We start from the raw sequence: 12,622 nt of genomic DNA on the forward strand, positions 1-12,622 counted from the left end.
GCACGCTCTGCAGCTCTGACGATGGGGTGATGCTCTTCACAAACTTGTTGTCTAGAGTGTGTATTGTGTGTTGTTATTACATGAACGGAAGTTGGGTGCAGTTGTGTAAACATTGTAACCGAGTGTAGCTGCGCTCTGACTGTGCGCAGATCAGCGATGGACAATGGTGCTGCATGAACGACTCCATCGTGCGGCACGTCGACACCAAGGCAGCTATGAACGAGCAGGCCTACATGCTCTTCTACATTCGGTAAGTCGCCTTCTCTCCCCTCCACTTTAACCTGCACTTACAATCGTCCCCCAGACCAGCTAACTGGAAAGATATTGTCTTGTGCGAGCAGCAGCAGTGTCTCCTTTAAAGGCAGGTGTTAACGGTTTGCGACGCGTTGGTGCGTGCATGCAGGTCCCCAGAATTGAACGCGCCGCCAGCGGACAGCTACTGCCCGCTGGAGCACGTCAAGGCGACGTCCCGGCAGTGCCTCAAGCGGCCCCACTCGGCGAAGGTAGACCCTGGACCCCGTCTCTGGACAGCAGCTCTCCTCACCGGCGCGCAAGATAAAGGATGGATTTGAAACGTCGCACCGTGTGTGGAAATTCCCGGGAAGAATGAACACCCTGACAGCGCGTCATTTTATATTAAGGGAATGGTGAAGTACAGCGATCTTCTTGTTTATACTTTAGACCGGTTTTGTTTCATTCACCCAATGACGAGCGGTTTGGACTTTAGCGCCATCATCTTCTTTATCTCCAGAAACACAAGATGTCGGACCGCCCCAACAGGATCAACTGCCGGAGCCACTGCAAGTGCGACGGCAGGAACAGCAGCAGCAGCTACCGGCAACGCCAGACACGCAACAGCCGTTGCCGCTAGTCCCAGAGCAGCCACCACCACCACCCCGATCTCACCGCAGCCATTGCCATTCCACCAGCAACCACCGCCAGTCCTGCAGCAGCCACCACCACCACCGCCGGTCTCAAAGAAGCCGCCGTCAGCACCACAGCAGCTGCTGCCACCGCGTGTCCCACAGCAGCCAGTCCAGCAGCAGCCAGTCCAACAGCAGCCAGTCCAAGAGCAGCCACCGCCACTAGTCCCACCACAGCCACCGCCACTCTGGTCGCAAAGCAGCCACCACCAAGAGAAGTCGGTTCTTAAAATCCACGATCACATGTCTAACCTTTTGCTTCCTCTCAAGATCAAACTAATTTTGAGAGACATTTTACGAAGGCACCAGGCAGCGGCTCACCATGGCGTCGCCCGCCCCCCAAAATGTACTCGTCGCCGGCTCCACCACCAGCCCCTGAAATCACTTGAACATCATTGGAATCACCTTGGACTCGACATTCTCACTCGACGACCACATTCTCAACACAATAAAGAGCTGCAATCACTAGCTCAGGGCCTCATGGCACGCCCGTCCAATGCTGACAGCCGTCCAATGAGATGGAGAACATTTAAAGCAACTCCGACCTCAAAATCCACGAAGAAAGAAAATGAATTATATAATACCATACGACGTTTCGATTGCAACACAAGCAATTGTCATCAGGTAGAAAACAATCCTAGTAAACTTACAAATAACAATGCAATCCAACACAGATGGAGACACAGAGAGACACATATGTTGTGTCTCTCTGTGTCTCCGTGTTCTCTCTCTGCTTGTGTGTCTGTCTGTGTGTCCCCGTGTCTGTGTTTTGTCTCTCTCTCAAATTTAGCAATCTTTGGAAGAACGTAATCAACCAGGTAAGGTGCTGACTCTTGTGTTAGCAGACTCTCTGTGTTGGATTGCATTGTTTTTCCAAGTTCACTAGGTTTGTTTTTTTACCTGATGACGATTGCTTGTGTTGCAATCGAAACGTCGTATTCTATTATTTAATTTATTTTCTTTCTACGTGACTTTACCGAAAGAACCAAGGAGTAATTCCTGCAGTCACGAAAGCTTCAAATCAAATTTTAACGCCAGCCATTCTGGGAAACAGGAGCCAAGATCCATGCAGGTGGCACCAACCCAGTATGTCTTGGGGTTGCTGTTTATTCCCTGGCCAATCGTCAACAGAGTTGGCATCAGGAACGTTAGTGTGATGGTGACCGTACAATGAACTGTCCCATTACAAATGAAGACAGTTGGTTGTGTCCTCCGCAACGCGAGGCCGGAGTGCGGTCTCAGTGAGGTCGTGCAAGGTATTCCCGTACGCTTCTTGTCTCTGTTCATTTAAAATGCAGGGCTTTTATTTTGCGTTGTGTCGGGGATTTAAAAAGTCACCGCTGTTGCAAAGTATTTCTTTATTTATTGAACTGTGAATACGTCGGCATTTTTTAACTACATATCTGTTACTTTTTTTACGTACGAGGCGTGCACATTTCAATGGACACGCTAACCGTAGAGCCAAGACGTTAACACGTGAAATGTACGGATAGATGATGAACTTCGCCAAGCACTTTATTTCCATCGTCCATGATGCCTCCAGAAACAGCGGTTTCTGAACTCGTGAATGTAGATCGGTGACACTTCGGTCTCCTCGGGGTTTTTATCGTTTGTACAAAAGCAGCTCACAGTGTGGGAAGGAAAAGCGAGATTAATGTTTTCCACAGATTTTGTCTACCTCGTTTTGTATTTGCACTTGACATCAATATGTACTTGTCGTGACAAAACTGGTCTCGCTTCCATTTCTTACTTTGCCATCGCAGTGTGTGTGTATGTATGTGTCTTTGTGGGTGGGTGTATGAATGTGGATGTGTGTGTATGTTTGCGTGTGTCTATGTGTTTATGTGTGTGTGTATGTATGTGTGTATGTATGTGCGTGTGCTCGCTAACAGCACTTGCCCCAACAGCCTGATTGTCTATACGGGGGATCTTTGTCTTTATGGGTGTGTACGTGTTTGTGTGTGTGGGTGTGTGTGTGTATGTTTCATCATCGCTTGCAGCTGGGGTTGGCATCGTCCCCCACTCCACCTGATGTCGAGGGTAAATGGGCGAGGTTTAAGACTGTGACTCATGCAGCTGCAATGGCTGCTTTGGGTACGCGGTCCAGACCTCCCCGGGAACCCTGGCTGACGGAGGAGGTGTTCAGGTTAATTGAGAAAAAGCGACAGGCCCACTCTCATCGCCTACAGCATCCCACGTCAGAGAATGAGGAGGTTTACCGCAGTCTTCGCTCGGAGGTTCGGAGAGCCGTGAGGCGCTGTAAGGATGGGTGGTGGTCGCGGGTTGCTGAGGAGATGGAGTCTGCCTCAGTGGCCCGCGATCACAAATCACTATTTAACTCCATCAAAAAAGTAACCTGCAGCGCCACACCTATTACCATCATTAGAGGAAAAAACGGTGATCCAATCTCCGACCCCCAGGAACAGGTTTGCAGATTTGCTGAGCATTTCTGTGAGGTCCTGGGGGAGGGAAAATCTCTCAGCCAGGAAAACATCATGGCACAAAGTGGGGATAACCCTGCTGAGGCTGCGGTGCCTCAAATATTGGAAGAGGTCACCCCCTGTGAGTGGCTGGCTGAGGTACCGGCTGTTGAGGAAGTACTGAGGGCGATCCGGAGTCTGAGACCAGGGAAGGCACCGGGCAGAGATGATCTCCCAGGCGAAATGCTGAGGGAGGGTGGCGTTTGTGCACAGACTGCCCTATATGACATCATAACAACAGTCTGGACCACTGGACGGGTTCCGCAGGACTGGAAGGATGCCCTGGTGGTCCCCCTCTTTAAGAAGGGGGACCGTACCGACTGTAACAACTACAGGGGCATCTCACTCCTCAGTGTGCCGGGTAAGGTCCTGGCAAGGATTATTCAACATCGCCTTGCTAGGCATGCTGAGGAGAGGCTTGCGGAGCCCCAATGTGGTTTCAGGAAAGGGCGGTCCTGCACAGATGCCATATTTTCTGTCCGTCTGCTACAGCAGAGGTGTAGGGAATTCCAAAAAGACCTACATCTCTGCTTTATTGACCTGGTCAAGGCCTATGATACCATCAGTAGGACTGGGCTCTGGGTTGTTCTTCGTGCTTTCGGAGTCCCTGACCCTCTGCTCACGATCATTAAGGACCTTCATGATGGTGAGCGGGCCCGGGTAAAACTACGTGGCCGGGAGTCGGAGCCTTTCCCTGTACACCTTGGGGTGCGACAGGGATGTCCTCTGGCTCCCACATTATTTAACATCTATTTCGACTGCGTAGTTCGTGAAGCCTTCAATAGCTGTACCGGGGGAATTTCCATTTGGTACAGATATAATGGGAGGCTGATCGACGCCCGGGTGCGATCAAGGGATGGCTCCCTATTGGTCAACCACGTTATGTATGCCGATGATTTGGTAATAGCTGCTCATTCAGAAGAGGAGTTGGAGACGCTGCTGCTGAGACTGGAGCGTGCCACTAAGAGGTGGGGCCTTACCATCAGCCCCACCAAAACTAAGCACCTGCCTGGGTATTTTGTACCATCGGACACTCCACCCCCACAACTCCCAATTGGTGATGGGGCAGTTGTGGAGAGAGTGGAGAGTTTCCCATACCTGGGCAGTGTGCTTATGACCGGCTCCAGTTTATCAGCAGAGGTCTCACTCCGAATCAGTCGAGCGGCAATATCTTTTCATCGGTTGCGTAACGCTGTGTGGAAGCTACCTGGTCTGTCGCTCCGCACGAAGCTTCAGGTCTTCTCGGCCACGGTCATTCCCTCCCTTCTCTACGCTTGCGAAACGTGGACCCCCCTAGTGGAGCATCTTCGCCGGTTGGAAACATTTAGGCTGGCCTGCCTACGATCCATCCTGGGTTTAACCAGGCTGGATTGTGTGAGGAGCTCACAAGTCCTTGAAAGATCTGGGCAAAGTCCCATCAGTGAGCTCCTCCGGCAGGCAAGGCTGCGTTGGCTGGGTCATGTAGCCCGCATGCCCAGCCACCGCATGCCTAAACAGCTTTTGTTCGGCCGGATCGAGGGGGCTAAACGGGCGCGGCACGGGCTGGAGAAGAGATGGAGTGATGTGGTACAGGAGGACGTGGAGCTGAGTGGACTTGCCGATGACTGGTACCAGCGGTGTCAAGATCGGCCTCTGTGGAGGAGGCTCGTGAAGGACGCTACTGGGCAGTTGGAGGCAGTCGCCCTCCAACAACAACGGAGGGCGGAGGAGCGACGCTCACAACAACGAGCGGAGCGACGGGTGGCTAAAGCACAGCAAGTTGGTACAGTAGGGGGCACAGGTGGTGCATCAGCCAGTCATCTCGGTCATCTCGGTCAGTCGACCCGTGGCACCTGGGTCTGCCCCGTGACCTCCTGCCAGCGGGCGTTCGACACTTCACGTGGCCTCAAGGTGCACATGGCCTGGCACAAGCGTCGTGGTGACGTCACCGCCACTTAGTGGCGAATGGCGGTTGTTGTGTATGTTGAACTTCTTTAGCACCACACACAGCCAACCGTGCTAATCTGAGTTATGGGGGAACGACAACAAACTAAACACAAAAAGCAGAAGTGGCGTGCAACTAGCACAGGAGTACACTTGTGTACACGTGCACTTGCTGTACTTCTCAGAAATGTTTGTGGGTAAGAGGTCAAGACCGCGTTGCTGACCTAATTAAATGTTGAATATGAAAAGTGGATAAAAGATAAAGGTACAGCCCCTGCGGTTGTTCACGCCACTGCCGGCAAATGGGGCCTCCACGAGCGGGAGCTGCAGAGAGCCCCTGTGAGGGTAATTGGCCTACTCCTCCACACGGGCCAGGACGTCTTGGAAGAGGAAGTCGTCAAATATGAATTAGATAAACCTGCCGCTTACAACATTTGACCATAACGCGTTTGGTGGCGACGTACTTCTTGCCGGGCCCAAATCCAGGGCGGCGTGCGAAGAAAAACGGGGTCCAGAGAATGTTGACTCCAGCACTGGGGGGTGCCGGTACACTGGGACACTGCTGTGGGTGTGGTTTCTCAATCGCCCAGCCACGTGGGGGAGTCGCCACTGATATGAAACGCAACGCCATCGTCTCATCTAATCAACCCGTTCACCAGTGAAGCGGTGGCCCGGCCGTTAGCGCACTGACCACTGCCAGCTAAGTTCGATTCCCGGCCACGGCTAACGTCGGTGCTGAGTGACATCTGAACAGATCGTTGGGCTGCCTCACCTTCACACCAACTCATCCTGACCAGCGTGAAGTATGATCAAATACCCCCCCCCCCCATTTACTGACACAGAGTGGGGGGCTCTTACCTCCGCTGTGGATTGACAGAGGGGCGCCGTCGATGCTTAGCCCACGCCAGTACAATCGCAGCATCCCTCTGCAATAGCTCTGCTGTGACACCTGAAGGCACACAAACAACACAAGTGGTTGGCCAGGGGCAGGGAGGGTGACGTCCTCATTCAATGAACAAAAAACGAAAAGGAACCCGCCACGAATATTCACCAAGCGGCAATGAGAGCTTCGTGGTGATGCTACTGCTGTCAGAAACCCGCCACACGATGCAGTGCGGGCACCAGTTGACAATTTCAACCCCACACATCCGCTACTTTTCTTGTCAACACCTAGGCCTCGGCAAGGTAAGGTAAATGACCCTTTTTACCGGGTAAAAGGGTAAAGGTGGCGACATGCCAAGGGGTAAGGTAAAAGGTAGGGTAAAGGTAGCTCGGAAGAATTACCCGGTAGGGTAAAGATAGCGCGAAGTATTACCCGGTAAATACGGTACCTTGTTTACCGCTAGAAGCTCCGTGGCGCAGTCCGTGGCCTCCATTTAATAAATAACATTTTAAAAAACTTTTTTTAAAAACACGCTTTTATTAAATGTTACTAGTAATGGCAGAACTCCACAAATCCAGGAAGTGGCCCCGAGGCTTGCCATAACGTAAGGGGCCGTGGTGATTTACAGCCAACGTCAGTTGAGCGTGGACAATTAGAGCCAAGCCGAAACATAACGTATACAAAAGATCGTTTAAAAATATGTATTTTTATTGATATAATATAGTATTGTCACCATTATGACATACGTATACCAAGTTTGCAGTCGATACCACATTAGGAAGTGGGTTAAAATTGAGTTACAAGATTTTAGGATAGGACAGTGACGACGACGACAACAACAATGACAACAACGACAACAACAATAACGACAACAACAGACAGAGTGAGTTCAAAGAAAGCGTTTAAAATGGGAATCATCAAGAGTAATCTATATGAATAAAGCGCTCTACCTAGCATTTACCGTTATAAACATTTTTCATGTCGTAGTACCCCAGTATTTACCCTGTAATCGGGTAATTTGTATGGGGTAAGGGTAAAGTTCAAGTATTAGGTATAGCCCTGTCAGCCATTCGGCTTTTGAATCGGGTGCAACCGCAACAAACAAAAACATGAACAAAAAACATCTTAAAGTGAATATGTGACTAAGTGCAAACAGAAATCCAAGAAAAGACAGCAAAACATTGCAGAAAAAAAATCACCGTACACCAACGCTGTGTGCAAAAATCCCAGTGGGATGCAAGTCAAACCAACAACAACCACAAGACAACTTAGATTAAGGCTATCAGTCTAACTCTGTACTACAACAAACATGGCTAAACCAATATACTTTTCGAAATCACCAAAATAAGGCCATGAAAGCAATGAAACAGTGATCATAGGAACTGTGACGGAATTTTCACAATAAATGGCATAAACAACATGTACTACCAAAACCCTGCAGCCATAGCTGGCTGCATGAGTCACCTTACTTGCTAAAGGGTAAAAGGTAAGGGTAGAGTGATTGTATTGTGGTAAGGTAAAAGGTAGGGTAAAGGTAGGCTCGTTGTTTTTACCTTTTACCTTACCTTGCCGAGGCCTATAAACACCCTCAGCATGAAATTAACACTGCAGAGTTTTATAGTTCAACATTCAATGATCGTGCTACACTAAGTGCTCATTTAATTATCGTTTTATGAGTCATTCGATTTAACAACTTAAAATGTGAAAGATCGTTACTCAAACGCTACAGCTATTGAGAGAGCTATTGTGGAATTCTGCTAAATCCAAGAAAAGTAACTTCATGGCAAATTCTGCATTTTTATAGTAATGGTTTGAAAATGATTTCGCACGGTTAATGATGCAACTACTGGCACAGGACAACCGCAGCTCAAGTGTGAACGCCTTCACTATTAGAGGGGTCACCCTGCAGGGTTGAGTAGAGATCTCTATCCCACCCTGTATAGAGCAGTCAACGCGTGTTTAATACTGAGAACTACTCAGCGCACACGGCGGCAAGAGCGCACTTTATGAATGGAATCGGTCATCATTGACGAATGTTGGGCTCTTTTTCGATTTAAAGCTTTCGTGACTGCAGGGATTCATATTCTTGGTTCTTTCGGTAAAGTCATCACGTAGAAGGGAAATAATAAAGTAATACAAATAAAACAATAACATTCTCACGACGTTTCGATTGCAACACAAGCAATCATCATTAGGTGTGAAAACCACTGCAATACAATTTTTTAAAAAGTGGCGGTAAAAAAAACCCGCCACTTTTTTCAAAAAATTTCTTTCAAAAAATCCCGCAACTTTTTCAAATTTTCTTGCTGTGGTTTTCACACCCGATTGCTTGTGTTGCAATCGAAACGTCGTGAGAATTTAATAGTTTCATTTTTATTTCCCTTCTATGTGACTTTACCGAAAGAACCAAGAATAAATCGCAACACTTTTTTATTTTTATACATCCCACGGTCAATCCACTGCTGGATGAAGGCCTCCCCCGCTCCATTGTGGTTCTTTGACCATATCCCACCACGGGTGCTCGATGCTGGTCGGTGAAGGTCGCGGGCAACCAGCCCTGACATCGCTCCCCAGTGGGGTCGTTGTTGGCCCTGGACAGGAATTGAACTCGGGTGGAGCCGGTTCGTAGCGTGGCGCGCTACCCACCTGTGCCACTTCTCGTCACCCTCTTTGGCTGTTTACTCAACGACCCCAACATTCATATTCTTGATTCTTTCGGTAAAGTCACGTAGACAGGGAAATAATAAAACTATTAAATTCTAACGACGTTTCGATTGCAATGCAAGCAATCGTCATCAGGTGTGAAAACTACGGCAAGAACATTTGAAAAAAGTGGCGGGATTTTTGAAAATAATTTTTTTTTTAAATTGTTTCAAAAAAGTGGCGGTTTTTTTTAACCGCCGCTTTTTTTTTAAAGAACATTTTAGAAAAAAGTAGCGGTTTTTTTTAACCGCCACTTTTTTTTTAAAAACATTTTAGAAAAAAGTGGCGGTTTATTTTAACCGCCACTTTTTTTTTTTAAAGAAAATTTTAGAAAAAAGTGGCGGTTTATTTTAACCGCCACTTTTTTTTTAAAAACATTTTAGAAAAAAGTGGCGGTTTTTTTTAACCGCCACTTTTTTTTTTAAAGAAAATTTTAGAAAAAAGTGGCGGTTTATTTTAACCGCCACTTTTTTTTTTAAAGAACATTCTAGAAAAAAGTGGCGGTTTTTTTTAACCGCCACTTTTTTTTTTAAAGAACATTCTAGAAAAAAGTGGCGGTTTTTTTTAACCGCCACTTTTTTTTTTAAAGAAAATTTTAGAAAAAAGTGGCGGTTTTTTTTAACCGCCACTTTTTTTTTTAAAGAACATTCTAGAAAAAAGTGGCGGTTTTTTTTAACCGCCACTTTTTTTAAAAGAAAATTTTAGAAAAAAGTGGCGGTTTTTTTTAACCGCCACTTTGATGATTGCTCGTGTTGCAATCGAAACGTCGTGAGAATTTAATAGTTTAATATTTGTATTACATTATTATTTCCCTTCTACGTGACTTTACCGAAAAGTACCAAGAATATAATGTTCAAACACTTTACCTGTAATAGGGTTCCAATTATTGATGACAAAAAATCATCACCGTCTGCCAAAGTTGCAGCAGGCGTCGGGGTCGAAACCACGACCTCCTGCACACCGGGCGAGGTAGTTAACATCTCCTAGCCACCGTGGCGACCCGAAGCCTTCATCCAGCAGTGGACTGCCAACACGGCATGGGGCATCACTGCGGGTCTACAAAGGTACCTGGTTGGAAGATGTGGAGCTGAGTGGACTTGCCGATGAGCGCTACCGGCGGTGTCAAGATCGGCCTCTGTGGAGGAGGAGGCTCGTGAGGGACGCTCACAACAACGAGCGAAGATGCGGGCGGCTAAAACGCGGCGAGTTGGCACAGCTGGTGGCGTCTGCAACCATCTCGAGTCGGTCAACCCCATGGCACCTGCAGGGTTCTGCCCCGTGACCTCCTGTCAGCGAGCCTCCGACACTCCCCGTGGCCTAAGAGTGCACCTAGCCTGGCACCAACGCCGCGGGGACGTCACCTGCTGCTGTTGTTGTTGATGCCGCTTGTGTGGACTGTCCTAACTGTACGTTGACTTCGATGATTTTCCGTGGGGGAGGTGGGACCAGCGATGGACGAGTCCATGGTTGGTGTCTGACAGGGGGGCGAGGGAGCTCCACTTGGACAGACCAGTCCATGTTGGCAGTTGGTGTAGGGGGGGGGCGGTTTGTTTGTACTCCCCTGGGCCACGTGACCTCGTGGTGTGAATGCCCCTCCCTCTCTCTGTCTCCACGTGACATGGGGAGGAGGAGTTCAAGTTCATGTATTAGGTATCTAGCCCTGTGAGCCATTCGGCTCTTGAATCGGGTGCAACCGCAACAAACAGAAAACAAAAACATGAACAAGAAAACAGCTTACAGTGACTATGTGACTGAGTGCAAACAAAAAATCCAAGAAAAGACAGCAAAATATTGCAGAAAAAGCACCGTACACCAACGCTGTGTGCAAATATCCCAGTGGGATGCAAGTCAAACAACAACAACAACCACAAGACAACTTAGATTAAGGCCATCAGTCTAACTCTGTACTACAACAAACAAACATGGCCAAACCAAAAAAAGTTTCGAAAATCACCAAAATAAAGCCATAAAAGCAATGAAACGGTGGTCATAGGAACTGTGACCGAATTTTCACAATTAACGACGGGAACGTGACAGCTGCAGCGACGAGGCTGTCCGCCTGTGGGTGGCTGCTGTAGCTCGCCAGGTGCTGTGCCCCCTCTGATGCCTGGAGAAGTCCTCCAAGCCCGTGGTCATCCTGCCCTGCAGCACAACCTGTGCCGCAGTTGCGCCAACGACGCGTTCCAGGTGCTCGCCCGCACGCTCACCTGTACACTCACCTGTACGTTCACCTGTACACTCACCTGCACGCTCGTCTGTACACTCACCTGCACGCTCACCTGTACTCTCACTTGCACGCTCACCTGCACGCTCACCTCTGACTCTCACCTGTGACACTCACCTGCACGCTCACTCATCTGTACACTCACCTACACTCACTCGTGCACTCACCTGCACGCTCACACACATGTACACTCACCTACACTCACCCGTACACTCACCTGCACGCTCACCTGCACCTACTCACATGTACACTCACCTACACTCACTCGTGCACTCACCTGCACGCTCACACACATGTACACTCACCTACACTCACCTACACTCACCCGTACACTCACCTGCACGCTCACCTGTGGCACTCGTCTCTACGCTCACCTGTACACTCACCTGCACTCTCGCCTTTATACTCTTCTGCGCACTCACATGTACACTCACCTGCATGCTCGTTTGTGCACTCGCATCCACGCTCACTCACCTGTACACTGACCTGCACACTCACTCACATGTAAACTCACCTGTACGATCACCTGTCCGCTCACCTGTACATTCACTTGCACTCTCGCCTGTAGACTCGCCTCCACGCTCACTCACATGTACACTCACCTGCACGTCCACCTGTACACTGGCTTGTGACACTCACCTACACCTTCGCCTGTACACTCACTTGTGACACTCACCTGCACACTCACCTGCACACTCACCTGTATGCTCACTCACCTGTGACACATACCTGGTAATGGCTTCGTTCTTATTGTGGTGGTTGTGATCAGTTTTATTCTTGCTCCCCCCCCCCCCCTAGTGTTGTCATTGTTGTTGTTTATCATTGTTGTTTTTGGTGTTGTGGTGGCGGTGGTGCCGCCAGGGACCCCCGCGGGCGCGAGGACGCAGAGCACGAGGAGCAGCAGGAGCACGTGAACATCTCCCGCTCTTCGCGAGGAGCGCGTGAACATCTCCCGCTCCTTGTGAGGGATGGGCGTAAACATCTTCCGCTTCTCCACTCACCTCCATGCACCTCCACACACATCCACACATCTTCTGATTCCATCACACACCTCCTCACACCCCCCTGACTCCAGCGCACACCTGCACACCGCTCCTCACCCCTCCACACACCTGATTCTATCCTCCACACAACAACAACCGCCATTCGCCACTAAGTGGCGGTGACGTCACCACGACGCTTGTACCAGGCCATGTGCACCTTGAGGCCACGTGAAGTGTCGAACGCCCGCTGGCAGGTCACGGGGCAGACCCAGATGCCACGGGTCGACTGACTGAGATGACTGAGATGACTGGCTGATGCACCACCTGTGTACCCCCTACTGTGCCAACTTGCTGTGCTGTAGCCACCCAGCGCTCCGCTCGTTATGAGCGTCGCTCCTCCGCACTCCGTTGTTGTTGGAGGGGGACTGCCTCCAACTGCCAAGTAGCGTCCTTGACGAGCCTCCTCCACAGAGGCCGATCTTGACACCGCTGGTACCAGTCAT

The 12,622-nt window shown here is 49.4% G+C and overlaps 1 long non-coding RNA gene across 1 annotated transcript; it reads right to left on the reverse strand.

Annotated features, from left to right (window-relative positions):
* Positions 1 to 723: 723 nt before the first annotated feature.
* On the reverse strand, positions 724 to 10,287 carry LOC144726236 (uncharacterized). The gene is made up of 3 exons (XR_013587254.1): positions 9,981 to 10,287; positions 6,185 to 6,275; positions 724 to 1,111 (listed from the first exon to the last, which is right to left on the reverse strand). It is a non-coding gene; the product is annotated as an uncharacterized LOC144726236 (long non-coding RNA).
* Between the last annotated feature and the right edge of the window lie 2,335 nt (positions 10,288 to 12,622).

This window comes from Lampetra planeri, chromosome 23 (genome assembly GCF_965212315.1).
Source record: "Lampetra planeri chromosome 23, kcLamPlan1.2.h2, whole genome shotgun sequence".
Taxonomy (NCBI): Eukaryota; Metazoa; Chordata; class Hyperoartia; order Petromyzontiformes; family Petromyzontidae; genus Lampetra; species Lampetra planeri.